Below are 27,539 nucleotides of genomic sequence, written 5' to 3' on the forward strand. Positions count from 1 at the left end.
TCTATTCGGTTCTGTGCTTTCTTTTTTTTTTATTTATTTACTTATTTATTTATTTTTTGCAGGGTTTATACGTGATAACGGTATGGATAATGATTGGATTAGTTGGTTAGCTAGCTAACGTTCCACGGAGTGACGAATGTCGGTCGGTTTGTATGTGTAAAAACGTGAACCGCATTCGCATAACGCGGGGAGAATTTATGGGGGTGAGTGATTTCGCACAGTGTTATATTGATCCGCGGGTTTTCGTATATAACACAACTTCGCCTCACGCAGTGTGAGATATATATATATTTTTTCCTCTTTTTCTCTCTTCTCCTCCTTTTTCTTACGGGTATTTCTGCGGGTTACCTTAGAGCAGACAGAAGAGAAGAGAGGAAGAAGAAAGTGAGTTTGCCACGGTGCGCCCCGCTGCCTTCGGGATAAGTTTGTTAGCTCTTCCACCAGACGACGACGACGACTCTTCGAGGAGGGATGGATGGAGGGTCCTTCGGATACGCCAGAAATCCCCCAGAGGCTTCCAACTTCCCCCGGAGAAAGGTGTCAAAGCAAATACTACTCTCCTCGCTTCGATGCAAACATCTCGGTATATATCACGACCTGATATTACTGTCTCAATCCGAAACTCCGTCGTTGTATTACTACGTCGGAGTATTGTCGCGAAAATAGTAACTTCGAATTTCAAAAAGGATAAGAGGAAAAATACACATGATTTTTATTTTCTATATAAATCATATTATACCTTTTTGATGGTCCCCTTGTTTCAGCTCGTCCGTCATCGACAATCGTCGATAGTTATGCGGATCTGAAAAAATTACAATTTTTTTTTTATAAAATGACGCAGTTATCGTTAAGTTTTCATGTTAAATTTGAGTCTGGATGCTTTCTGACTCTTCGGAAAAAAAGCTTTTAACGTGTACAGAAACAGGAGGGGGGTTCACAGTAAAAGTGTTTTTTCTTCTACTCTCACATAATTTTTCGAACAATGTTTGAACAGGTTTGTTAAAAAAAAAAATTTTGCTTACCGAAATTCCATCTCGGTATTCATTGAACACACAATTATCCTTTAATCTGTTATACTAAGATGAAGACCCTTGAAGTTGAAAAAATACAAACCTTGAAATTAACGCTTTGTAATGTCAACCGATTCGCTTTTGTGGAACTGGCATCGACTAGTTATCGGTAATAAATAAACTGACATAAATTTCTGATATTCCAAAATATGATGATGGGTTTAGTGATTCACGATCAATAAAATCACGGTTTCTTTCCCCTCCAAATTATTAAAAATCCACTGACTAAGGATGTTCGTTTAATTCATCAATGCTCTGCTCACAATACGAACGATCGTTATCAACCTTCGTTAAATTCTCGTCAAAACTGTGAGCTAAAGTAAGGAAAACACAATCTGGTTAACGCGTTAACGAAACAGTCGTATTTCTATTACGCAGGAAAACAAAAAAAAAATGCTAATTTTACGTCACGATAAACTGCTCTTGAGCAAGAATCGCAGAAGTGAGCGTTATAATAATACGATCCACTCTACGAAGAGATACATACGTAATAAGCGTATACATGTACGGTGTATCAACCATGCACAAATTCAAAACTCTACCACAACTCAACCAAGAAAATACGGGAATTTTGTTAAAAGCTTTAACCGTACTTTAAATTGCTTCAATTTTCCTCTAGGCAATCGTATATTTTTCCTCTACCAGCTAGTCATTAAACTAAAGCACAGTGCATTATACGGACACGCGTATTTCCCTTTTCACTGGAACGACGATTATAATCGCGCAAACATGCGGAATATACGCCGATCTTTCCACATCGTTAATCGTTTCATCCTGCCAATTTGATCCGAATCAAAACCGATTTGACGCCGGTCGTAGTTTCATTCCGGTTTTACAATTTCTCTTTTCGGAAATTATACCGGAAATTTCACCCTCCTCATTTTCTTTTTTTTTTTTTTTTTTATAACCCTCGAAACGCGGAAGTACAGCGTGACGTTTTTGCGGTAGGGAACGCGAGATGTTTGAGACACCCTCGAAAACGATTCGAACTATAGACGAGGAGAGCCGCCTTTCATCCCCGACACCCCGTGACGCAGGACCTCGAAGAGTTTCGAATTGAGCAGTGCAACGTGTTCCTCCCCCTTCGCCTGTATATACGGTGAAAAATTACACCCCAACTTATTAAACGAAAAAGTTGAGAACGGCGTTTGATATATTACCAGAAATTTCTTCACTGCAGGGCAGGGGGTTAAAAACTCGGCGGAATTTCTTTCGTATTACTATATGTTATTATTATTATTATTATATATTATATTGTCGTATTACCGGGCATTTATCACTGGGTCCATTTTCGCACCGCGCGTCTCGGAAGGAATTTTTCAAGAACAATTCGTCAATGTGAAAAACAGCCCTCGTTATTTAGGCATTACTCAAACTCGCCGAGCTGTTGTACCCCTACTTTTGAACTGTTGAAATTTATCTTCCAGTGATACGTAAATTCGATAAAATTAGTGTAAACTTCGCAGTATTGAATGGAAAATTTTCAAGCACGGAATATTATATTTTTAATCCCGATTGTTTCTGGACAGAATTTGAAATGTCATTTCCAGGATGAACGAATATCGGTTTGCTGAAGTATAGTGAAATATTTTCATCCCGTACGGAGATCAATTTTCATTAGCGGATAAATTTAACCTCTTGAAAAATTCAGCTCAATCCTCAACGACCGCGGATAATGGTAACGAACGACAGTCGCGTTATTTTCGTATGCATAAAGTAAATAGCGGTGAGCTTTGGAAAGTTCGATTTATAGGGGGGCGGAGGGAGAGGTGAGCTTAAGATAAGCATTGGCTTCAACGCGGTACTTTAGGGAGCTTTCAAGACAAAGGGATATCTTACCAGATCCAGTGGTGCAAGCCCGAGAAACGTTCGTCGAATTCCGAACCGGTGAGAATCGAGGGACAAACTTGAAATCCGTCAGAAGCTACGCCAGTGATACTTTATCGTTGGGGATTTCGACGATTCTGTAGAGGCGGTGGAAATCCTGGGCGAGATTCAAACCAGGGGGATGGGTTTCCACTCTAAGGATGTACCGGAAAGAGGAGGACCCAAAAGATTCACCAGAATTTCGTCTGCTCAGCGGGAAATTCCCACCCTCGTTTTTTCCTTACCCTGTTTACCTCTAGATTGTTTTCCAGATTGATTCGTCCGGTGGTGGAATTTTTTTTCGAATTTTCAATTCGCCGACGAAATATAACAACGCCAATTTTACCGAACTCTAAAACCCCCGTCTGTGATAAGGCGATTCTAATGTACGAGATCAAACTGTAAATAGCTCGGGCACAGTCGCTGAACAGCCCACCATTTATGGGATGTAAGCCTCGTATAGCGTCGACGTAACTTGGTATAAGCTTCGTATGATGGCCCATCCATGGGGGATCAGCCTGCATAATGTTCCGTGGAACACTGCTGGCTGATAGCTCACTCCGCGATCTCGGAAAACTTTTCTTTCCTCGCCTTCTTTCCTTTCCTTGTCTTTTCGCACGTCGAAAGTATCCATTACCCAGGTAACATGCCCAGACTTTTGAAAGCTTGAGGGATCCGGATCTTTACGGATCTAATGCAGTACCGATCATCTCACGATAGTACAAGCTTCGGATCGATTCCGAATTATCATCAAGGATGAATCGGCTCCGACCGTTTGAATAAAAAGTTGGGACGAAGGATGAAACTGTTTAAAAAATCTTCATCGACATTATTTGCGACAACGATGGTGATTTGGAAAGAAACAACATCCCCGATATCTGTTTGATTGAAATGGAGCTGAGCAAATTGGAATGAAACGAGATAAGATATCAACAAGTTGAAAATGATTAAACTGCGATGCTTCGGATCCAGTTCTAAAGGTTTTGTCCTCATTTCGGCCACTGTTCAGAATACAAAAATTTACTGCAAAACTAAAATAAAAAAAAAAAATCAGAGAAATCTTCCATTATAGTGTAGTTTTTCGAATCGTTTATACGTCACTTAGCTTGTCGTATTCGAATTTGTTCGGATTCATTTCTACTACAATGTGGTAATATTGTTTTATTCGCGTTCGCCATTACGCCGAAGGTTTTTTGAACTGTTTTTCCTTCTTCATTTTTAGTTTAGACAATCAGGTTCATCCGTTCGCTAACAAGTCTGAAAACCTGAATATATGTATACATCCGTTTTCTTCTCAAGTGAAAACGGCGATGCTTAATTGAGCCTTCTTTGAGAGCTGAGGGGAGGACGGAGGACGTCTTAATTTTTGAAGGGAGAAAAAAACGTTTATCGAATGTCTTAATTCCGGTGATAAAAAACCCGGGGAACAATGAGTGGAGCCTGGCAGTTTGTTGAGCTTGGAAAGTAGCGTTCGGTTATATCCCAAGGATGAGAATGGGGATGAAACGGCTGCCCGAGTCCTTGTGAAAACGGAGTCCTCTGCCCCTCCTCAGAGGGAGCTGTTATTTTCCGATATAGTTTTCCAAGCACGAAGTTCGCCGGGACATTGAAATTCAGGTCGTATTTCGCTTTCCATTTCTATCCTGTCCTATCGCATTCCCTCATTCTACGAGCATTCGCCGTCTAACTCACCCTTTGAAGGTGCGCACGGTTTTAATCCTGAATCCTGGTGCAGGTTCTCCTCCCTGCGGAGCACATCCGCCTTTGTCCGTTGCTGCGTGATTCGACCTTCTTTAATTTCATATCTGCCCCGCGTAGCTGGAGCGATGAAACTTGTTCAACCTTCGCGAAGTCTCACTAACGCATCGCAATATCGAACCAAAGTCGGAGCTCTTCTCTTTGCGGTTATTGTTCAGGCAAGCGCTGAGGGTTCGAGATATCGAAGCGAGGAACGAAATTTACTCTGTGATTATCGACAGCTGATACACCGGCTTTTGCAATACCTTTTGTAAATAATGTACTTCGGGATCGGGAAAGAATTCTTCGATGTGTTACTTCAGGCACTGCGCCGTTCGGATATTGGCACGTTGTGTTGCGGTGTACGTAAGCAAGATAGAGGCTGAGAATAAGAAGAAGGCTGCAACATGCTTCTGACGGTCTACCATAATTTATTATCCTTCGTACGGAATTACTACGGCTATGCTATTATTTACACTCACGTATTCCAGTTTGCGCAACATTCATACCGCACCAATACACACCGCGAATCGTTACCGGTGTATTCCTTTGGTTTTTCTTCTCCGCGTTTCAAAGTAGCGACTTTCTAGTATAACGGAAACAATTCAACAGGTCTTTTTTTTTTTACGGGAATCAAGTAGTCGAACAGTTATGCTTGTTTTTATGGGTTTCAAATGAAACGGCAATTATCAGAGACAACTTTTGAAAGTTGTCGTAAAATTATAAACCGCAGAGTGCTACTGGCTGAAGGCTTTTCATATCAACGAAAAGGGTCAGAATCACCGTCACAATAGTCAGACAAGAAATTATCCTGAGAATTAGTTGGTTTGCAAAGAATATAACAGAATTAGAAATATGAAGTTGATGGTTTAAATTTCACGAAGAGATTAGACATATAACCGATATTTCGTTGAAGTTTGCAAAATGAACGTTTTAAAAGGGGGGGGGGGGGGGGCAGCATAAAACCTATAATTGATTTCATCTTTTCAACAATAATTCCGAAAACTGACAAGAAAGCGTGTCAAAGTTTGGATGATAATTGAAATTAGAAAGAAGAAGAAAAAAAAACAAAAAAAAACGTTCCTTCGGTACAATTTTCGGGTTTCGGGAGAATCTCGTTTTCTTTATTGGCAATTTCTGAAGTTAAAGAAGAGCGAGAAGAGAATAAACGTTAGGGTGACATAACTTAGGTGTAAGAAAATCATCGAAAATTGTTTTCCTCCTTCGTTCGTCTTCGTCGATTTTACGTTCCCTTCGCCGTCTTGAAACGTTCCTTCATTCCTCTCTTTTTCAATTAACACATTTCCCCAACTACGGTTATTTCCTTTGTTAACCGAATAAGCGCGCGAGCCGGTTTTATCGTTTCACGGAGGTTTTCTCACCCGGGAAGAAGAGGCGCCGCCAGAGATTCAAGACTGCACTTCAGAGCCAGGGTTTCCTTCTCTATCCTCCGTAGGAGGCGGACAATTTGCATACATAGCATCTGTCACCAGCCCCTTAGCTACCGCTTCGGCCATTTTCGGCTGCGCGTATCTTCCCGTTTGAATCTATGGATAATGGGGTCCCATTCTTATGCTAAATCGTTGAGAAGGCTGGTTGCGCGCGGCTGCTATTTCTTGTGCGAGGAAATCGCGCCGCTGCGAGCTGATCGGCGTCTCACTCAAACGCGGCCACCGTTCCGTTTAATTAACCCAAAGTTATGTAGAATTCAATAAATTCAACTATTCAAATTTCCCGCCACTCGGATTTCATTCGCGCCCGATCCTCCGCCTACCCCGTGTGTTGCCACGCTTGTCCGGTTGCGTGCTTCCAGGCTTATATGGCCTTTATAATTACCCGGCTAACCAGCGATTCGCTCCCGATTCTGCGCAAAACTGGATTCCTTTTGCGCGCTTCAACGTTTTACAGATAATAAGACCTTCCGCAGCTTCGTGGTTGAGAGTTCTGATCAGTCGTAATCTGAATCTGCGTTACAAAACGAATACAAAAGATCAAAAGCTGCGGTTTACAAAAGCTTGTATTATTTTCTAAAGTACACAACCAACAACTCAACTTTCCGTAATCAAATTTTTACTTTTTAACGACAAGTTCGAGATTGTATCGATGAGCTTCGAATCGATCAGTTGCGGTTAAACTTTTTTCAACCTTACATGACACTGGCGTTTTTTTTTTTTTTTTTTGCATTAATCTTTTACCGATAGCTGCTCACCTCGTGTAGTATAAATAGTGAATCCATTGTGTGCACAATGTAATACGTATAGATTGAAATTTTGGAAATCATAGCATCCACAGTATACCCAGAGAGTGGCGAACCGTGCGAGCCAGCGACAGATGTTATTAATGAGAATTTAACAGGAGTTTGGGGCCAGACATCCTACCGCTAATTAAATTAATTTCGGGCAACCCGCATCGCCCCCGAATAATATAACCGAGGTTCGGTTAAACCCGCAAAACTCTTTCGCGTCGTAGTTAATTACGGGAGGCAAATCTGGCAAGCCAATATAACGCCTGAAATTTGATTTCGAAAATCACGTTCCAGCTTTCGCAAATCACCGTTATCATTATTATTATTCTTATTATTGTTATTATTATCGTCGATTATTTTCTTAAATTTTTGTGTCTTCTTCTTCGAAATCATCGTGGAAAGACATATGTGTATAAAGGGAAGCGGAGAACAAGGAGCGGATAAAATTTGGGGAACGGTGGGGGAATGAAGGGGGTGGGGGGGGGGGGTGGTTTCGATATAAGAATGGTGTGTCCCGTGGGGTTCATTGGATATGCCGGGACGTCACAGGAGGAGCACCGGTGTTCCCGATAAAAATATGCGGTACTAGGGACACCATCTGTAGGTTACGGTCTCGACGGGCATAAAATATTCCGCGACAATTCCGTGCGGCTGCACCGCATATATGTGTATACGTGGAATATGCCCGAGGTATACTACTGCAGGATGCGTAGAAATATGAGCGAGAAGAATATTGAAGTTAATATATAGAATGGCGAAGGAGACGAAATCCTCGCCTCGGGTTTTATCGGAGCTTGGCGGGGGGTGGAAATTGCGTCAGGAGAATTCAATTAAAAATAATTCGAAAGGGTTTCGCCCAGAGAAAATGGTCCGGTATGATAATGATTTAATTCTACCTTTCATAATTATTTTTTTTTTCTGCAACGCAAACGGAAAATGATTCGTCGGTTTATATTTAATTGTACCGAAATAACGATGATCGCTCGTCTTATCCCTCGCATCAATGCGGATCGACGTAAATTCGGACAGTGACTCAAATCCAGGGTTCATTGAAACAAGTTCCGAGGAGCTTGCAAGTCGTTTGTATGTAAACGAGTTCTGTTACTTGCCCCTTTGTTGGCCCTTCGGTGACCGGGATGATCGAGACAACTGGGGGCCATAAACCCTCGGGGTCCAGCCACCTGCATTTGTATACAGGGATGTACGGCAAAGTCACTAGGCTTAGTCAGTTTCGTGAAAACATTGTGGGGCGAGACCGGCTGCAAGGTGGTTTCGAACGCGGATTATTTTGGCCAAAAGTTTATTGGCGTTAGATCTTTCACTTTCCGTAAGGAGAATCGCGTTGAACAGTATTGATACACGATTTTAATGGCAATGCTCGACGCTAATTTGCGAAGTTTCACAATCCGAGGTCAATGACCGCGGGATTGAATTACCGACAGCGCCTTAATTCCGAATTATTTTGTGGCGAAACTTGAAGTAAAGAACTCAAAGTTTGATGAAACAAAAGAGTTTCTCAAAGTTTCAAAATGCAAGATACCGAAAATTCAAGTTACGACAGTAGAGCGAAGTTCCAAAGAATAAACTTTCAGTAGAGTATATTTAAAAATTTTCTCACTTTCGCACTTTCGAAACTTTGCATTTTTGTAACTTTGAGTAGTCGGTTTTCGTTCCGTCAAATTTGGATTTCTTTACTTTGAGTTTCGCCGTTAAAAAATTCGGAATTAGGCACTTTCGCAACATTTCAAATTCCAAATTTCAACCGTGCCCCGGTTGACGAAGCTTTAACAGTTACTCGGCATAATTGAAACGCAAAAAGTGTATACATATTGTTCTCACACAGTACATAACATATACGTATGAGTTCTGGCTATAAAATTCGATGTCCATTATAAATGTAAAAAAAAAAAAATAGAGCTACGTTATGTTTCTCTATCGATATTCGCGAGTCGTATAATACAGCTAATTGTGAATTTGAAACTATTTTTTCAACATCATTTTCAACATTCCTTGTTCGGTGAAACGATGACAACCTTTCTCGAAATCTTTGCAATCGTACGCATGTTCTAACGAGTCAAAAATGATCCTGGCACAAAAATTGCCCCCCCACCCACCCCCATAAATAAGACAAGTATTTGATCAAGTTCGCTGCGGTTCCGGATGATCGGAGAATAGAATTAGTTGTAATCTCGAGGCGCGAGTTTGGTAAATATGCTTTGCGTAGCTGTAGCTGGCAAACCGGTGTCTTTCACCCCTCGTCCACTCATCTCGGTTGCTTCTTTCCTGCACCCTTCGCCGATTCTTCACCCTCCCCGTAGTCGTCAGTGCGTTTGGATTCGTTCAAGGGAAGCACGCGCGGATAGTCTCGTTGAGATTGTGTTTTCCGATCGTTGACAATTCTGTTCTTATTTGTATTTTGCTTTCCGACGTTTTTCTTTTCTTTTTTCTTTTTTTTTTTTGCTTCTTTCACTCGTCTTGTTTATTTCTCCCGTTTTTCCATTCTTCCGCTCTTCCATTCCGCTCCGGAACACAGCTGCGCCACGGGATCGGCAAATAAAGCCAATCGACGCGATTTTTACTACGCGATAGGGACGCGGGGAAAACGCGACGGCGTTTGGGGTAAATAAAGACAAGTGCTCCATTCCCCCGGGATCCAGCGGAGTTGAACGTCTCTGCGAACCTTCACTGGGAGAGAGAGAGAGAGAGAGAGAGAGAGAGAGATTTTTATAGGCACGTCAACGTAAAAAAAAGAAGTTCACCCGTTTTTAAGACCTTTCATTCCACGTGTTTAGGCGATAATCGGATCTTGCAGGTTTTTTTTTTCCTTTAATTTCCATTTATACCGAATTAGACAAATTTATATCGTATATTTTGAGTCTGAGGATATAACGAGAGTCATTATAATAGCGCGTGCAACACTTTTGACGTGTTCTCAAAACTTACGAATTTGAATTTTTACATTTTTTTGATCGTGTTCCGCAGGTTCTCAGGATCGAAACGAAAGTATCTAGCTTGAACAGAAATCTGTACAAGACTTATTTGTTCCAACTTAAAAAAAAAAAAAAAAAAAGAAACACTCGATTTGTCGGATTTAATGATTTGTCTGACATACCGAATAAATTTGAATCTATCTAAATAAAACTTCTAGCCTCTACGATAAATAAATTATCTGTGACGATAGGTTTTTAATACATTCGATAAAAAATTTTCTGTCCGTTTTAGACAATGACCGATAAAAACGTCCTTCTTTCTGGCATTTGAAAATGAGAAACCTTGCAATTTTTCAACACTGTAAAAATAATGTAAGACTATTCGTAATCGTAAATATATTTAAGAATTTGTAAGTAGCTCGTGAAATATCAATTGAAAAGAGAAGAAAAAAAACAAATCAAACAATCACACCGGCATTATTTAGAAGAATGATTTTCTATCTTTGGCTTGTGATGCATTTTTCTTTCTTCCTTTTTACCAACATTTCGAGCTTCTAACGAGCCTGATATTTTTACACCATGGGAATGACCAAGCGCGGCAGATGAGCTGGAAGTAGTAACGTAACAAGAGTGTCGAGAAGAAGAAGAAGAAGAAGAAGAAGAAGAAGAAAAAAAACTAAATAAAAACAAGATGATTTCTACATTAGGTTCGAGAAACGAACAAGTCATCGAGGCCTTGACGGACCGTGACGTTGGGTTACAGCGCTGTTACACGGACACAAAATCCTCTCTATGAATAAGTTCCACATTATACTCGCACTTCAAGCAACTCGTTACGAGCTTTGAGCCACGCGAAGGTTTCTCTGCTTAAAACTTGAAGGTTTTCATCCAGCGTTTCAACGCCAGTTACGAAGAAGAGTGTGTCTGCAAGTTGTATAATCTAAGTACGTATACTCGTGTGGGAAGAAGGCAAAGAAGTCTTCATTCCGGATCCGAAGATGGGAACGTCCGGTTCCTCACCTCGTTCCATTAACCCTTACGCTGCGTACCTTCTTTATGTAATATTGGTGTAAAGTCGGGGTAGCTGGAAATTCCGTGTCAAAAATCATTGCATAGTGATGTTATTTTTAACAAAATCAAATTTTCAATACGAGAAAAAATTAATCAAGTAACCAAATACCGGGAGATGGATCATTCGACTCGAAAAAAAATAAAATAAATAAAAATTGTAACTCGGTGAATTTTCAATATTTTCACATGAAAATTGACTGAGTAACTCTCGAGATACAGATATAATTTAAGAATAAAAATATGGAGATACTGAGCAACGAGATTGAATTTTTGGAAAAAGAACGAATTAACGATATTTCAATATTTATTTTGGATCGAATCAGATTGTTCCAAGCGTTTTTTATACACTGAGAAAAATTTCATTCGTTACAGTAACTAGAAAAATTGAGTAAAACAGGTATCGCTGAAAAAACTGTTTGAATACTGTTGGAATTACGAAAAACGAGGCACGCTAGAAAACTAATTTTCACTTTCTACCTGGAAGTGTATTTTTCGATTGTGGTAAAAAATGAAAATAGTTAAGGACTGAGCGGTAACCCGAACTAAAAATTTCTCTCAGTGTATGGATTTTATGGCGAACATGCCGTTGGGTCGTTTTGACCCGATGTGCAGCTTAAGGGTTAAAATCTCCGCGTGAAAAACGACAGAAGAAATGAAAATATACAGGGATATTTGGTAAAGGAGAATAAGGCGACCGAAGGACGTTACTTCAAATTCCGTTGACGTTCGATTTTCATGGGATTTCATCGGAATACCAAATTCATCCCCTCGGCATTCGCATGCGGTAAATATCATCGGAATTGCCGCTAGAAATGCGGTTTTCTTATTCGTTCAGCTTGTTGTTTTGTGAAAAAAGGACGACTTTGAGATCAGAGATTTCTGGTTGTTTCTTCGCTGGCTAAGCAATCGGGTACGAATAAGAAAGCGAATGAGAAATAAGGAAATAAAAAAATAAACCTGAGGATAAAAAGTAACGACGCGATTCCGCTGCCCCGTGATGCCCGATAAACGGGGGGAAATGAAACGTTTCTCTTTGAATAGACTTGCCGCTGCACTACGACGGAGAAAATGCTTGCTTTCGTACCTTACACGCAGCCTCTGAAATTCAAAAATTCCACCCCATTTAACATCCAGATTTTCATCTACCGACTTCACTCACCGAGCTGCGACCCCCGCCATTATCCTCGAACCGTTTAAACCCCGTCAAGCGCGTTTTACGCTTGACGTAAATAGCATAAACGGATATCGAATTTGTTAATTTCTTTCTCACAGGTGGACGTTTATTCTCACGTGTCATTTTTCTTCTTTCCAACAATGTACAACGATGAGCGGTGTATAAAAAAAAAACGTCAAGGTTTTATCGTCACCCTTTTATCAAAACCTGTATACGCGACAACTTTACGTTGCGGCTGATTATGAATTCCGAGAAAGATTTTCAGCCGGTGTGAGCTAGCCGAAAGATACGTAGACACAAGCGAAATTCAATACCGTGCACCTCGTTTAATCACAAGTGTGGATCAGATTTCAAAAGTCAACTGAGAAGGTGCTGGCAGTTTCGAACCACGCTGCTGCGGCAGCATTTCAAGATGTTCCGTAGTGAAAAATAGAAACTGTCTCAGCTTTCCTTGAAGTCTGACGACTCTCGAAAAAATGTTTTAAAAAGTATAATAAAATAAAAAATACTACGATTGTGTCGCGCGTTCGTCCTTTGCGATTATTATCTCACATACCTACTTTGGAGTTCTTAGAAACATTTCTCTCGGAGATAAAACTACATTTCAGTCGTAAAACCAGCTTTCCTGAATTTTTCCCGACAGCGAGGGTTGAGTGAAGTTATCTTCAAAAATATTCGAGACATTTTTGTATACAAAGATAATTCCCGGTCGCGATTACGATACAGTCCCGAACTATTTACAATTGTCGTAAAACTTGTAACCCAAAAATATAGTTCTGGATATACAAAATGAGAATAACATATATCGTTGTAAAATGTTGTTACGCATATTGCTGTTTCGTTTTATTACGATCACTCGTACTTTACTTTCTTTTCATTCGTTTCATATTTAAACAGTTTTTTGCAACGATTGTATCCATTTGTAAGATTTTTTCAATAACTTTAAATTTAAGATCGTAAGTTTGATATCACGTTCGAAGAACGTACGAAGACGCGAAATTTTCCGGCATTTTCCTGCACTCGAAGCTTGTCTCACTCTCTATCTATCTCATTCTCTATTGTACATTGTTCGCTCGAAATTCAGAACGGGGAAATCGCCCGGTTCCATTAGACCAGCCGGAGACGAAGAGAGAGAGAGAGAGAGAGAGAAAGGGGTTGGGGGTGGAAACGTGCCCCGACAGTATGCATTGGAGGGTTGGAACCCCTCCGACCGGCATACGTTGTGCGTTTTCCATCCTGCAGGGAACCAAATAGAATTGTGGTTGTCGCGCGGTTTCACCCGTTTGAATATATCGCGCCCTGCTTTCGTCAATTGGCCTTCTCCTACGGGGTTTCGAAAGCTCGGCAAGAACCCTCGGATCAGCTACCGAAGTCGCTAATGGTTTAAGATCGATGCCGTCGAGTGGTAAAACAAGAGAAGAGGAAAGAAGGAAAAAAAGGGGAAAAAAAAAAAGCTCGCGGGTTGCGTCAAATTCCGAAATTGATCAAGCTGGCCGATGATAGAGTATCGAAAATTGAAAACGATCATAATTTCTATAAAATTCCGAATACGTAGGTATATTACACATCGGAGAGGGTGAATCGGATGATTCGCAAAACGCATCGACGTTCGCCGAGCGTAAAACAAGAATCTCTCAATTCCCGCGAGCATTTTCCGGGGGGCGGGAGAGTTTGTTGGCTCATAAATATTGCGGGACACTTTAAAATGCCTACGGCAGGACCGACGCTTCCACCAGAAAAAGAATCCATAGGATGAAGGTGGTTGGAGGAGGTGGAGGAGAAGCTTCGAAACCGGAGGCACACCATGACATCGCACCGCGTACGTCGCGAGAGAGAGAGAGAAAGAGAGAGAGAGGGAGAGTGAAGGACCCCTCGGCAAAGGGAACGAAAAAAAAAAAAAACGGGAGGTAAGAAGATGGAATAGAAGAAAGGTTCCCCCCCCCCCCCCCTCCGCCCCCCCGGCACGGTTCCAGCAGTCCTCCTCCACCCGTCGCTGAACATTAGTATTCCACAATCGTGTCGGCTATCCGTCTCTTCGGACAAGAATTCAAACGATTTTGATCGAATTTTCTGATGTCAGCCGAATTCCGTATCGCTGTACAGTATTTATCTTCCCTTTATGTTATTATACCTTTCGTCCGGCTAGCGCAATTTTCCCCGCGGATGATGATAAACGACTGAAATCGTGTACCAATCAGCGTGAGCAGCTTGAAAATCCATGCGCGCCATCTGGTGGAAAGAAATCGAACTAGTCAAAATCAGGGTTAAAACTGATCGTTGACCTGTTTTTTCGCGTATGGATGTTGGAGCAGGTATATTATCGATTACTTTTCATTAATTTATACGACTTGAGTAATTTTAAACCCTAAACGTTACGATTTTACTCCGTTAAAATTGAGAACTTAGGTTATGTGGTGCTGAAATGGCGGTTACAACAAGGTACCGACGTCAGGAGGACATTTTTGAATAACCCTTTACTTCGCGAGTTGAGTAATCAGTTCCGGCAGAGGATAAATGAAGATTACGGTTTTTTCATCGATTTGAAAGATTACCACTTCGTGTATGAGCTTGCGAAGCGGACGGTGCGATACTATCTTCTCCCGATCAGTTTCCGAGAAGATTGATGCGAGACATCAACGAACTACAGATGCGTTAATCAACGGAAATAACCAAAGTTATCCACTATCAAACTTGGCAACTCTCATATCGCAAAGACAACAATCTTTCCCCTCTTTTACTCTCGGACAGTTTATCGCGTTTGGAGAAAAGCCAGCAGCTAATCGGTGAAGGCGAAGGCGAAGTGGTTAAAACAAAAAAATAAACAAATAAAATAAATAAACGTAATTTTTCACTTCTCTCAACGATCTCGGACCGAAATTTTTTCTTCAAACGACAATCGGACGATGCTCGATGGTTTTTACTCTCCCTTTGTCACATTGGCTGCAACGCAGGCGTGCTCCTGAGACAATTGAAACGATACATCAATGACTGAGTGAAGGGACAGCGGCTCTGGGGTGGAAAGACCATAGATCTTGGACCGGACCAGAAACAAGGAGCACAAATCAAGGGCCGCTGGATCCCAGATGTCGTCCTAAGCACATGCCCCAAATTGAACCCACTTTCGCGATTCCGAATGATAATTATTCGCCTCGGTATTATTTCCTCCTCGATTATTTTCCACGCTTCTGTTTCTCCGATCCTAACTTCGCATGGTCAAAATATCTGGCAATAATTAACTTGACCAACGAGTTCATTTAACGACTTGAGTAATGATACACAAATTCGATTTAGTCAGATTCAATCCAAGGTGATCTAATCAGCCGGATATGATCAGCAACGGGTTTGTTGATCCTCGAATAAGAATCTTCAAACTTGAGCATCGAGATGTCGGATGATGGATTTTGAAAATTCTAGAATCTTCTGCTTCGCAGTTTCTTCTTCCTCTTTCCGTCATTTGTTTATCCGTTTTCATTTTCAACATTTACCAGGCGAATATCAACCTCCGCACGTAGGCGTTGCTAGGTGAGGTAATTCCTCGTCCCAGCTCATCAGTGGGCAGAGTTAAGCTTGGTGAATATCAATGCGAAGTTGCGCGTCGAGTTCGAGCGCCATGACAGTCCTCGGAATGCGTTCGAAATGCGGAATGAGAGGAAGGTGAAATTACGTTCTTGAAAAATGCGAGGAATGGTATAAAAACATACGCAGCTTTCGAAAGGCGCGGCCCGAATCAATAGAGTACCCGTTAAATTTATTTGAAAACATATTTCGTTAATGTACCTACGTGTGAGAAAAAACTGCCAAATTTCACATGAAAAGATAAACAAGTTTACTATCAATTTCAGAGTAATATCATTTTTATATTACTTTTTAAACGCCTTGAACGTGCAATTCGTCCAAGTCCTTATTATTCGTATTAGTCATCTGGTTCGTAAATAAATTCCTTGCAAATATAATACGACGATCATTGTTTTTCCTCAGCTTCTTATAGTTATAACCAGAAAAATGCTGTGTCTAAAATGAATCCATAGGTAATATAATCGATGACGTTATGTTCTATTGATGAATATGTTCTAGTGTTTTTGAAAATTCATTTCAAGCGATTTTCAGAGAATTCTTTGACACAGAAAAAATGGGCCTTGACAGATAAAAATCAGGCGGGTCATACAATTTTGGTGTGAAATAAAATGGAGGAACTACTTCTGAGAACTGATAATTTGTCAAATTTGTTCGATTTCATTCTACGATGATTCATTTTATTCGCATGACTACTTTCCAGAAGTTTACAAGGACACTTTTTTTTTTATCGCGTTGGTATCGGTGAACATCTAATGCGAGAACATTACTGACGAACAAAAATACTGATATTAACGAATTGAACGTTCAGAAAAAAAAAAGTGTTTCAATCACTTTTTAGAAGATAGTCGTTCGAATCGAATTATGAAGTTGAAAACATCTACTACGGATTTCAAACAATTTTAAAACATTTTGAAATGAAGCATCGATATCTAACTTTTAGTCTATAATTCCGAGACTGTCTGTTGTTTGTATTTCGTAGCTTATGAATATTTGTAAAAATTTGATTGAATGACGATGGAGAAAATCTCCTTACATATGCCTTTACACATTCCCAATTAACAATGATCAATTAACCCTAAAATGGTACGTGCATTTCTTTTTTTTTACCACACTGAGAGAAATTTGTAGTTCCAGTTACCGATCAATCCTTAATTATTTTCATTTCTTACCGCAATAGAAAAATATAGTTCCAGGTAGAAAATGAAGATTAGTTTTCTATCCGTTACCACAAACTCTAGTATCCGTTACTGTTTTTTCTCATTACGATCACCGTTGCTACATCTTCTCGTAGCTGTTGCGAAAATTTAATGCTCAATGCAATAGATTGACGTTAAATCTTTGTTAACTAAAAAAGTAGAGTAAACCTCACAAACTCATTTCGCGTTGCAATAACCAAAAAAGGATCGACGATAGCGCAAATTGATTACCCGTACCTCGTATTTCGCAATTCCAACATTATTCAAACAGTTTTTTTTAACGATACCTGTTTTACTCAATTTTTCTTTTTACCGTAACAAATGCAATTTTTCTCAGTGCACCAAAACTATACATTGGTCACAAAAGTATACCGCGCGGTTGATTTTCTTCATTTTTCTTTTTTAATAAGCAAAACGATGTTACCACTTCAAAATTTTGAAAAATTCGAGAAGCGATTAAAAAAAAAAAAACAAAAATTGAAAATCATTACTTTGACGGAAGATTTAAAATCGCCGTGGGGTACAAACGTACTCCGGGTCTCTCGTAGGATTCGACAGTGACGCTCATTCAAATCTTGCGTAAATCTAGCCTGCCATTCCTCTCCTTTGGTCCGCGGATAAACCGGTTCGAGAAACCCGGCATCCTCGTGACATCTGGTTGATCGAGTGACGAGAGTACCGAGCATTGAACTCATCGTCGGAGCGCAAACACGTTGCCCTCACAAAAGCGTTCGCGAGTTTCCGTCACTAATGAACAAAATTTTCATCCCCCCTCCCTCTTATTTTCCCGCAACGCGCGCGTACATCCGTCAATTGTATTTACTATTCATTTCGGCTTTCATCGATGAAGAGCCCCGTCGATTCTCGACTAATTTAACGCCCGTCCCCCTCGCCGATTGACGCATCGATTCAATATTTGATCGTGGGATTGACGGCTAAACGGTTAAGCCACGAGCGAGCCGACGAAATTCGAAAGATTTTTCACCGTAGCCGCGTAAAAGAGAAAGAAAGATAGAGGGAGGGAAAAAAAATTATAATCGAGGAGATAATTTCATCCCCCGTAAAAAAAAACCACCCCCCGTCATATGGCCAGCCTTGTTTTTACAATTCGACATGTTTACCGAGTGCATTAGGCATCGTGAGGCGCGTGTTTGCTTAGGGGCGGACAATTTGACACTCGGGGGTGGTTTCGGAGCCACGTGCTCGGGGGCGGAATCGACCGAGAAAATCCGAGGCTCACCGAAGCCAAGATTTCAAGTCCCGTGTGACGGAATGCATTCAGTACTCAGCGCGCGCTACCCTGTAACGGCTCGTCTTATCAGGACGATAAAAACCGTGCGTATGCAGGCTCCGAGGAGCCGATTTACCGAGTGCTCGAAATAATGCGCGTCTAATTTGGTTTTTTTTTTTTTTTTTTTTTTTTTCCTCAACGATTTCAACGACGGTTCTAATCAATGGTTGTTCATTTCTATCGCCAATGTGATCTGCCTCGTGGGTTATAACGATGCGAACGAAACGGTGATAATTGTAACTTGGGAATAACAGCGAGTAAAGGTAAAGATGCGAAAAACAAAAAAAAAAAAAAAAACAAAGAATTATCTTGCCACTTACGCTGAGAAAAATTTTTAGTTTCGTTTACCGCTCGGTCCTTGACTATTTTCATTTTTCTACCAGAATCGAAAAATATAGTTCTAGGTAGAAAATGAAAATTACTTTTATATCCGTTACTATTCTTTCTCACTACGATCACTGTTGCTATATTTTCTTGCAACCGTTGCGAAAATTTAACGCTCGCGCAACGATAAATTGACGTTAAAGCCTCGTTTAGCAAAAAAAGTAGAGTAAGCCGAACAAACTAATTCTGAGTTGCAATTACCAAAAAGGGATCGACGATAGCGCAAAATGATTAGGCGTACCTCGTTTTTCCTAATCCCAACAATATTCCAACATTTATTTTTTTTTTAACGATATTCATTTTACTAAATTTTTCCAGTTACTGTAACAAATCAAATTTTTTTCTCAGTGTAGATATTTAGTCGGTACAGTTTATACGGCGGTCGTTTCATCCCTTGACAACGTCACTCAATACGTACTTTTGAAACTTGCGACTGTACGTCAACTAGATTAGAAGAAAAAATAAGGAAAAAAGAAAATCTGTAATTTACGGTAAACGCGAGCGTGATTAATAATTTCGTCTACCAATAACCACGTGGGTGAATGTTTAAAGTTAATACACTTTAAAGGCTTGAAGCACCGACCACGGTTTTGGGTTGCGATTAAAAACGATACCAGGATGGATCACCGATGAAACGGCGCCAAGCCTTAACGTTTATCCCATTGATCTTCTTCGGCGTAATTCGTAACACAGTCGTATAAACGAGACGGTTGTGTGGAAGAGACGAGCAGCTAATGGTAAGACGAAATAAAGCAATCTTAATAAAAGTTTATGGGCGCAGGGCAGAGACGCCCGGCGATACGGGTGAAATCTATATCCTCTGCATACGTGCATCGCGGTGCAGGAGTAGGAATAATAAAAACAACAAGCGTATGAGAGCCGGGCCCCGATAGCGTGACTAAACTTAGTTAACAAATCGAAATGCTTCTCATCGTCGTGCGGCTTGATACGCGGTTTTTTCTTTCATTTCTTTTTCTTTTTTTTCTTTTCTTCTTCTTCTACCGTTTAATCCTTTTTGCAATAAATATTTACAGCGCCGACTGCGTAATAAGCCTACATTGCAAAGAGTCAATTGTTCGAATCATTTCTAGACAGTATCGTGGAAATTTTTTTCATCCTTCGTTCGAGCTTCTTAAAAAAATTTATATATATATATGTATAACCGATTGGTAATCACTCAATTAAGTTCGGAGAATGCAGGTATCCGAAAGTACTTTGTTAAAACTCGTGTACGGGGAATAATTGAAACGATCCGATGACTGAGATGGGTATTAAAAAGGGATTCGGTTTATTGTGTCAGGTGCAAAGTGAACAGTCACGATTGAGTGAAGAAGCGGTGTAACTTCTGCCTTCGTGGTTTGGGATGTGAAAAAATGAAAGAACGAGAGAGAGAAAGAGAGAGAGAGAGAGAGAGAGAGAGAAAAAATAAAGTAAAAAACAGACACCGCTATTATAAACCGTGGAAAGAACGATCTTGGCTCGAGCGTTCAGAGGATCGAGTCTGGAACAACGGCGCGAGGATCGGCAGCTAGAGAATAAGATTTTTTCGTATTAAAGTGTGAAGATATTATACCGTCGTTACCAAACCCGTGAATAATACACCTCAGTCGATTTACAAAGAAACCTCGCGTCCTGCTTAAAATTGCCCCAAATTATCCAACGAATCCGTACGAATTTCAGCATGATCCTATACGTGTGTCGAATTCGCTCGATTATGATTTAATATTAAACGTAAGTTTGATCGGTGATTTATTGTGCAGGGGAAACGTTGAGAAAATTTACAATCGTTCGATAAAAAATTTAAAAATAAATGTTAAAGTCGGTTATTTTAATCGGATATTTGGTTTAATAAACCGTGTAAAATTTCACTGGTAGCGAGTAATTTTATTCATCTGATATGTATTTTTGTGTAAACTTATTTCACTCCAATTTCAAGTTCGATATGATTTTTAATCGTGATAACGCGAAGCGACTTGTGAAGAGAAAAGTTGTCGTTTCTTTACATACACGTATAATATATATTCAAATGATCGGAATTAGTATCTCCGATGATTTTCTCATTATTCCTCGAAACAGTCCGAGCAGCGGCTTAACTTTCGCAGGATATGAAAACCGTAATTGAAGCAGGGTTGAATAATCAAAGTTTTAATTCAGTGTTTATCACGAATGAAAAGCAGGACTTCGTTGTCCGAATTGGATCAGGGTTAAATCCTTCTCAGCACTCGGTAATAACTCTCGTGCCGGTTTCTTGTACGGGAATTTGTTTCCGAGCTTTCATTTTCTCTAAAACAATGGGTTAGGTTACGTGCCAGGTTGATATAAAGATAGGATGGTCGCGGGGCTTTCGTGTTCGAGCCCCATAAAGCACGAATCTGCCTTTGCCGGGTTATTTCTCCTCCACTAGACAGTGTTTGCCGTCCCAAACCATAGCCAGCCATGGTACGTGGAGAGAGAGAGAGAGAGAGAGAGAGAGAGAGAGAGTGTTCAAGCCTTCGCGGCTGAATGTTCAATGCCCCTGATGAGAATCGCGGTGCTGCACAGTTCTGCACCCCTGCACGATTTCCACATGCGTTTTCTCCTCAATCTATGGGAACAAACCCCATTGTTCGGAATTTGTATCTGCACCAATTAGGGTGTTTCAGGAAAGAATGATCTTCCATTTTCCAGTAAGGTAACCCATTAAAAAGTTTGTTTGGGTTAAAAGAAAGATTTTGTCAAAAGACGAGCGTTCTGCGTCATGTGGAAAATCACGGTCATTTAATTTTGCACCTTTTTTTTTTAACATTGTTTGGAATCAGCGAAGAAACACGTTGTAGCACTTCAATTATTGTTTCTTTCCCGACACTTGTATTCGACCCAAAGTTCACGATCCGTAACACAACGATATATCAACCGGAAATCTTATTCTCCTAAATTAAGAGTTCGTATTGAATTGTCACTATTTTATGAGATCGAATTAATAATGTAAAAGTCGTCAGATACGCTTTCTCAAACATCAATTGGAGATTTAATATTACAACTGTGGGTCTTCTTATACAGTGACGTAAATTGACGTTACGATCGATATAAGCAATAGAAAAATAATTTTCACTAACGATACTTCACAAGTTTAAAAGAAATGTTCAAAAGCAAAAAATCAACTGAACGTGATCTTCCACATAACGCAGAACGCTCGTCTTTTGACAGAATCTTTCTTTTAACCTAAAAAAAATTTTTTTAAGGAGTGCAGCGGTGAAAAATCGGTGATTATTTTTCTTTTGAAACATCAAATAATGTCTACACTGAAACCCTGGATTGAAACAAAACCAAATTCACCGTCTAGATTTCGTAATTAATTCTATCTTGTACGATTAACCCAATTTTCACGACGTAGTAACCGTTCAATTTTCCTTTTAGAAAATTTCCTGACTAGCGATAAATCGTGGCGATATTTTATCCTCTCTTTTCTTCTCTACACCTCTCTCTCTCTCTTTAACATGTCGTAATCGATAAAAATATATCAGTCGCGCCCCAGATCGTGCAAAGTGTCACTCGAAGCTGTACAAGTCGAGGGTGGAGGGTGAAAGTAAGCGAGAGCGAGTCACTTTGGGGCGGTGAAAAGTCGAAGTCGGTACTGGGAATAAAGTGCGCGCTATTGTGTTCGGAGCTTGCGAAAGGTTTTTCCTTCCATCGGTCTTCTCTCAAAAATGAGCGAGAAAGGAGAAATCGAAGTCGGACGTACGTGTGAAGACGTTAAACAGATTTTCCAAATTTTTCACCGCTGTGAAGATATTGCAAGCTTAACCGGGATTCCCTTCCGCCTTCGAATTGACATATACAAAGAGCAGAGCCCTGCTTTCCTGCTTTTCACCTTCGCGATCCTCGTAAATCGTCGAACCATAACGGGGGTGAATTTCTCCGCCAAGAGAAAAAGAGTGGAAATTAATGCTGTACGATTTAGCCGGTCAAGACAGTTAACTGGGCTGATTAGCTGAAAGTTAGCCGGCTAAAACAATTAGCCGAACAAAATAGTTGGCCGGTTAACCGGCTTAGTCGGTCAAAATCAGCTAATCGGCTAATTTTAACCGGCTAAATCTGAAAGTCTACAAAATCAACACGCAAATGAATTTTTTAACTTTCGGATCCGAACTTGCAACTGGAATAAGTTTTATTTTATTATTCACTTCACAGAATTATTGTCAATCAATTATCAAAGGTGTCTTAAAAGTTGATCAGTCAACAATAATCGGCTCAGCTAAGAATAAATATTAACGTCCGTAAAATCGTGATACTTGTTTGGGTAAAATTTTCAAAGTCACTTAAAAAGCTCCGCATATTTTCGAATAAAAACTTAATCCGTATATTTCCCAACTGAAATTAGCATATTATTAACTGATACAAAAATCGGCTGAGCTCAAAAACCCCTCTAATTTTAAGTTAAAAATGTTTATTCATGTGATATTTTACTTTGAAGTTCGAATCGAAAAGGAGAAAAATTCATTCGCTTATTGATTTTCTTCATTTTTAGATTTGGCCAGTTAAAATTAGCTAATTAGCTACTTTTGGCCAGCCTAGTCAGTTAACCCAACGTAACCATTTTGGCAGGTTAATTACTTCAGCTAATCAGCCAAGTTAACTGTCTTGGCTGGCTAAGCCGGCTAAATCTTACCGCACTAGTAAAAACTGTACCTTAGGGATGATAACGAGAAATTCTGTACTCGGAAGGTGAAAACGTTAACTATAACGGTCATTTTGCAATCAGCAAAAGCGGGGGGAGTATTTTTTGACTTCTAATTGTGGTTGAGGACGTTTCACTTTCAGAGTGAGAAAAAAGAGAGAGAGAGAGATAGGAGCGAGATAAACTCAAAAACATCCTTTCGTAAGCTCTCGATTGTACGGTTGGAGGATGCTAATTAACAAGAATATTTGAAAAGGTTCAAGAGCGCTTGCATTCGCTGTCTGTGCAGCGTTATTAGTCGCGCTGTACGATCAAAGCGGTTACAGTTTTAATTAACCGAATTTATCGCGCTCATACCGAGTGCGTGTACACAATATGACTCGGGTTCGTTCTTTTGGCGAAAAACAAATTCCCAAGGACTCTCGTCCCTCATTTCTGCGCATTTTTGTTCGTCAAGCGTGTAAAAAGTCAGTCTGACAGAGGATGAACAACGAAAGAACTTGCAAAGTTTTTCGGATGAAAAGTTTTGTGGAAATTGAAATAATGGTGAAACGAGGAAAAAATTTCCAGTCATCGTTATTTCACAGTTTTTGATCATTTTTACATCTTACCGTGAGCGAAAAATCGAAAAATATAATTACCGGTACAAACTTAGAAATGATTTATACTGTTAAGGTTACTATTATTTTTAATTATAGTACCTGCGACAATAAATTGATGTCAAGACCTTGTTAAACTGTATTATATAAACGTTTTAAACCAGAAAAACAGGTTCAATGTTGTAATAATCAGAGAATGTTGTATCGAAAACTATAAACACTCTAAATAGTTATTTGTAGCACATTATTTTATTTTGTGTTCTCATTTCAATAATACTTTCACGGCTGTTGAAACGATGCTTATTTAATAGAATCTACAATAAGTATAAACCCTAACGACTAAAACTTTTGACATTTGGGGTCCAGTTTCGATACACGGTCGCATGTATGGGTGGGCAATTACATAGACGAATCACAAGGCTGGGTTAATTAGAATGCGTGTTTCATAGAGCTGTTAGCGTATCTATTAAATCTAGGCACTCGAGATCAGAATAGCCGGTAGGAATTTTTATTGCACCCCGAAGCGCGTTTATAAACGTAATTCCAGATATAACAGATCCCGTCCAAGGATGGTTGGCCGGATTTTTTCATTTATTAACGGCGTTTTTCCCTGGCGTAGAAAAATAAGGTGAGCAATAAAAATTCTCGATAAGCTTGAAAAGAGCGCAATTAACCTTCCATAAATTCACAGACGGTAATTTTCAGGATTGAGTAAAATTGGAGGTGCACTGAGAGAAATTTTTAGTTCCGGTTATCGCTCGGTCCTTAACTATTTTCATTTCTTACCACGATCGAAAAATATACTTCTAGGTAGAAAATGAAAATTAGTCGCAAAATGGTTACGCGTATCTCGTTTTTCCTGATTCCAACAATATTCAAACAGTTTTTTTAACGATACCTGTTACACACAATTATTCCATTTACCGTAACAAATGAAATTTTTCTCAGTGTAGTTAAAAAAAAATTTCTCACCTAAAGATAAGAAAAACAAATTCCTGAAAATACGAGTCGATATTTAATACCTAGTTTTCCGTTTCCTTATTTCCTCTTTCAACCCCGTGAAACGCGATGCGTCAAAAGTACTTTTAGTCTGGGAAAATCTAGTAGCGTCAGCGAAGCGTGCGGGCAGCGGAATCGGCGGCGGTCAATTTGTCCTGGAGAGAAGAGACAAGATCCTAATGGGAAAATAATCCCTCAGGAAGTTGTCCTGCAGGCCGAACCCGGAGGACGAAGGGCCAAGAAAGACATCGCGTCGCTCCGCAGTTCGGCATCCTCAGAATGTAAGACGACGGGAATTCCTCGGATAGCGCGTTAGACAGGATCGCCTTAAAGATAAGCGTTAGGGTCTTCCTCCTCCTCCTCCTTCTTCTCCTTCTCCTCCCCATCCTCATCTTCGGAGGATCAGAGGCTGCAGGGAGGCCTCCAGAAATCCGAGCCGGAGTTCCAGAGGCGACATTTTGTTCGGTCACGAATCTCTGTTTGAGTTTCAGTTCGACGCTCAAGCCGCCCAATTTGGCCTAAGCTAATATTCCTGCTGGGAGAATTAATTGTCGCTGACGCGACGTCCTTCGTCAATTTACCCCGCGCTTAGCCTTGTCCAAGGAAGAGAAGCCCGCTCGCTCCTTTATGTTTACACGGGGATCATAAGTCGGGGATACGCCATAAGCTACTCGACCAACATCCTCGTAATGCGGCGCGAGTAAATAATGAAACGTTTCCAAAAAATCTCAGGTGCGAAAATTTTCAGACCATTCGTTTCGATATTTTTGTCGTTGTTTTATTTTCACAGGAAAAGGCAACGTATACGAATTATCAATGACAAAATCGACTCTGACAATGTCCTTATTGATAAAAATGGTTCATTGCTTCCATTCAAACTGATCGAATTGTCACCGAATAATTCAAACTTTGTTTATATTTTTTGTAAAAATGTTTCGTTTCAACTTTTATCGCATCAATCTTTCCGTCATCAGGATATAATGCCTGAGAGAAATTGTGAGGTGAGTGCATCAGCAGGGCGGGTTTCGAGTATTAATGACCGCAGAGTCTGCAAGCCCAGCGGAGCAACAACCGTCTGCGTATATACGAAATTATAAATGCATGGATATTAACACTGGTGGGAGTTGGAACGAAGGGTTTTGTCAACCCCGATGTAGAGAGATCATGAGAATAAAGCACCGGCTCGTAACCTCGGTCATATTTAATATTCATAAGTTATACGCACGTGCAGTAGCTCCGTAACACCGCGCGTCATATTCCCGAGTTGTAAATTGGAAAAGCGAAAATTCGACGCCCTTCTCGCTATTCATTACGCAAAAAATTCCCGCTAATTCGAATGCTCGGGGGAAAATCTCGTTGAAAAATTTTTCACCCCAATTCACTCCCGTCTTCTGTACTTTTCGTCATCTCATCGTTCGAAACTTTTCCATAAGACTCGCCACTGAGCGCCGCGCCGTTGGATAGGCAGCAATACGTTCAGAACGTAACTTCGGTTGCCTACCTGCCGGCGTTCAGCGGCTAATTTTACTACGGAACGGTAAAAATTTCAAGTTTGAACGTACGATAACCGTGGAATCGCGCGGTCCGTGAAACGGCTGACCGATGCGGGATAACAAGGAGGGAAAAAGAAGGCGATATTTGTTGGAATTACGCCGGGTTGACGGGCAGCGGCACGGGATACACCCGTCCGTTAATGGGGTTTGACGTTGACGAATCTCCGGGTCGCGACATCGCTCACCTAAGCCTCCCCTGCGAACGACCCGCGGACCTCGGATCCCGCAGGAACCGGTTCATCGCCCCCCAAAAGCGTCTTCATCGACCCCTATTCATTTAATTTCAGCACCTCGTCGCGATGAGTTTTCACATCACGCAGTCGCACTGGCGAGTTCGTTTCGTTTAGGAAAATTCTTTGCATAAACACTTTCGAAATTTGTTGTTAACCCTAGAACGGCAACGTTATTTTTTTTTTTTGTTATCTATTCCGGTAACGGAGGGTAAAAAAAAACGCCTTAATCTTGTAAATTCCACTTCTCGAGTACATCGTATCGTTAAAGTTCCTACAGGGTTTCATTTTCTTCGTTCCTTAACAAAGCATCACGTGCGTCAAAAAACTTTTTACGTAAGTACCAAAAAAGTGGTCAAAAATAAAGACAAAAAAGGAGATTCAAATCCCCCGCCGTTACGTTCTGGGGTTAAAATTATGGAACAATATATTTGAACAAGGCTATGTTTCTTTGTTGTTATTTAAATTTTCATCGTATAATTTAGCGGGCGCGTTCTCATGTCGCGAAGCCGTTGAAACGTCGCGTGTAGAAAATTGAGACCTGCAAAATGCTATAAATAAAATTCTGAGATCAAGTTTGAACGCGGTGTTTAAGAATAATTGGAGCCCCCCGTCATTCCGCTGCGCTCCGCGGTGGCGGCGTCTCTTGGAAGTCTGCTGACTTCACACACATGTCTATTTCCGTTCTTCTGCAGGGCACATGGCCTGCCTCCACCTCCGTTGCAGTCGACTTTGCCTCGCCGTTTTCCTGCCGCGCAGGACGTATTTTTAAACCACTCAATACCAAGAGAATAAATATTATCATCCCCCTACTCGAGAAGCCTAGTCGGTTGAAAATTATTCAATGGCAACACGTCGCGGTCTCGATTCACTCGTCGAACGAGAAGCTTAAAATTTTCAATTTGCCGTGTAATCTCTCAGGAAAAATTATGCTCAAATTACGTATCGTACGTGAGATGCG

At 40.5% G+C, this 27,539-nt stretch overlaps 1 protein-coding gene and 1 long non-coding RNA gene across 9 annotated transcripts in view; one reads left to right on the forward strand and one right to left on the reverse strand.

Moving 5' to 3' along the window:
- Nucleotides 1–27,539, forward strand: part of LOC107220191 (protein prickle) — a 115,778-nt gene that overhangs the window by 42,765 nt on the left and 45,474 nt on the right. Inside the window, exons 1-3 of one of the 8 annotated variants that reach the window (XM_046740780.1) lie at nucleotides 18,168–18,419; nucleotides 18,902–19,031; nucleotides 19,109–19,277. The exons of 2 other annotated variants lie outside the window; for them this stretch is intronic. The gene's annotated coding sequence lies outside the window, so the exon portion shown is untranslated. Of the gene's footprint in view, nucleotides 1–18,167; nucleotides 18,420–18,888; nucleotides 19,278–27,539 lie in introns of those variants that run through there. 5 more of the 8 variants (XM_046740781.1, XM_046740782.1, XM_046740779.1 and 2 more) reach the window with 5 other exon arrangements.
- Nucleotides 1–27,539, reverse strand: part of LOC124294638 — a 69,176-nt gene that overhangs the window by 17,113 nt on the left and 24,524 nt on the right. Inside the window, exons 4-5 of the long non-coding RNA XR_006904562.1 lie at nucleotides 740–802; nucleotides 349–638 (exon numbers count right to left, since the gene is read on the reverse strand). This is a non-coding gene — a long non-coding RNA (uncharacterized LOC124294638). The remainder of the gene's footprint in view (nucleotides 1–348; nucleotides 639–739; nucleotides 803–27,539) is intronic.

The sequence above is a fragment of the Neodiprion lecontei genome, chromosome 5, assembly GCF_021901455.1.
Source record: "Neodiprion lecontei isolate iyNeoLeco1 chromosome 5, iyNeoLeco1.1, whole genome shotgun sequence".
Taxonomy (NCBI): domain Eukaryota; kingdom Metazoa; phylum Arthropoda; class Insecta; order Hymenoptera; family Diprionidae; genus Neodiprion; species Neodiprion lecontei.